Genomic DNA, 2471 nt, shown 5'->3' on the forward strand with positions numbered 1-2471 from the left:
GATTGATAATTAAATATCGAATTTTTAAAGAGATTAAGAAAAATATTTTACAAGCGAGAATTAAATGATTGGGAGTAAAAAAAAAAAAAAAATTTTATAGCAAGATTCATTTATTTTATAGCGAGAAGATGAGTTATGTAGGGAATTTATAGCGTCGATTAAAATAAGTTTCGTGGCATATAAGAGGGGAAAGTTTTTTTTTTTTTTTTTACTGTGATAATTTTCGCTATAAAAGTTTCGAGAGAAAAGAAAATTTTTTTTTTCTCTCATTTTTTTATTTACTTTTTATTAATCCCGAAGCTTATTATTATTATTATTATTATTATTATTTTTAAACAGGAATGAATTTTTTTTTTAATATTTTTTTCGTAGACTGTTTCTATTTAAAAAAATTATTTTCTTCGTCATTTTCACTCCCCCTTCTCCTCTTCAGTCATTTATTCGAGTTGAAAAAAAAAAAGAAAATTAAACGAGGGCACTTTTAGCCTTCGACTACTTAAAAAAAAAAAAAAATCCCCGGCAATAAAAACTAAAAAAAAAAAAAAAAAAAAACCATTCGGGTTTTGGTTTTCGTTTTAATATTTTTATGATCATGGCTGGCAATTATTTTGAAGACATTCAGTCGCCGTTTTTTTGAATATTAAAATTTTTTTTTAAAAAATTAAAAACCACAAGCAAAAGAGTTTTTAATCCTATTTTTATTTTTTTTTTCCCTCCATTTTTTTTAAAGGGAATTGTTTTGTTTTAGTTGGTTTTTTTTTTTTTTTTGTTACTTTCTAAGGGTTGAAACAATTTTAAACAATACGTATTTTGTGGTAAACGCCTTGTGGAAAAAAAAAAAATTTTTTTTTTGTTTTAATTACTTTTACTTTTACTTTCGTATGAATAATAACAAAAATGAATTTTAAATTTATTTATATTATATCTATATTATTACCATCACTTACGATTTTGTTTTATAAATATCAGTTATTACGGTTAACCGTGAATTAATTAAAATTTTGTTGTTGTTAATTTATTTACATAATTAATTAATAAATTTGAATTTTATGAATTTTATGAAAAACGAACTTAACGAAAACTTTGATGTATTTATATTGCGAACTCGTTTAAAAAAAATTTTATTTAATGTTTACGTAAGTGACATCTATTGCGTTTTTTAAAAACTAAGTACGCCCCATTTTTTACTTTGATTTATTTTTTACGAAACTGTTTTAGCAACTGTTTTAACAAAAAACTTTCTTTTTTAAATAATTTTTATTACCGAACGAAACAAAAAAAAATTTTTTTCACGTAAATTCAAAATTAAATTTCTTTTGCAAAAAACTTTTCAATTAATTTTTTTTTAAATGTACGTTATTTATAAATTATTTAAAAAAAAAAAAAAAGAAAAACACGCAACGGTTAAGTTTGAAAATTACAAAATGGCGCTAGGAAAATTTTACAAAAAGAGACATCTGTTATTTTTTTTAATAACTAAAATTTAAAAAAAACTTAGAGTTGCTTATTTACGTTGATAGATGGCAGAGCGTTTGTTTTTTTTTTAAATATGGTATTTAAATTTTTGTTTTTGTTGTTTGTAAACAAAACAAAAACATTTTTTCGAAAATGATAAAAAAAACTTAAATATTTCAAATTTAATACAAAAAAAATTATTTAATTAATTGTTTAACAAACTCTTAATCTTATTTTAATCCGAAAAATAATTTTTACTTTTAAAATCGATTTTTTTTTTTTTGAAAATTAAAAAACACGAATAAAACTTTTCAAAAATGTCTTGATTTTTTTTTTTTTCTAATTAAGACAAATCAAACGAATAAGTCCTACGATGATAATAATAACAATTATCAGTAATAAATAATAAATGACTTTGGTATCAGTACGAAAACATTTCCTTAAATTTTCTTAAAAGTTTTTTTTTTTAAAAAAAAAAGTTTTTTTCACTTCCTGTTTTTTTTCTTCTTATCCATTTCCTTGTAATCTTTTCTCATTTTTCTTCTTCTTTTCCTTTTTAAGTTTATATATATATAAAAACTAATTAATTAAATTTAAGTAATTTAATTAACCGTAATAAAACTTCATCTCTTTTTCATTCATTCATTCCTTCATTCGTTAACGTTTTTCCGATTAAATATTTATTTACACTTTTATTTTTTTTAAATTTTTCAACAGCAATGGTTGCACGCGTCAGACATGGACGACATCATTTAATAAAAAAATGATGACGTCAATTAATTTTTTATTTATAAAAATAATAAAAAAATTCGTAATTAAAAAAAAAAAATTTTTAATTAACGTTAAGAATAAAAAAATAAAACGTCACATTCAGGTAGTTAATCGATGAAATAATTATTATCATTAAATTTTTTCTCTCATTTCCGAACATCACTCGAAAAAATCATTATTATTATTATTATTATTATTATTATTATTATTATTATTATTAATACTACTTCACTCTTTTGTTGTTT

The sequence above is a fragment of the Pediculus humanus genome, genomic scaffold (genome assembly GCF_000006295.1).
Source record: "Pediculus humanus corporis 1103172107647 genomic scaffold, whole genome shotgun sequence".
Taxonomy (NCBI): Eukaryota; Metazoa; Arthropoda; class Insecta; order Psocodea; family Pediculidae; genus Pediculus; species Pediculus humanus.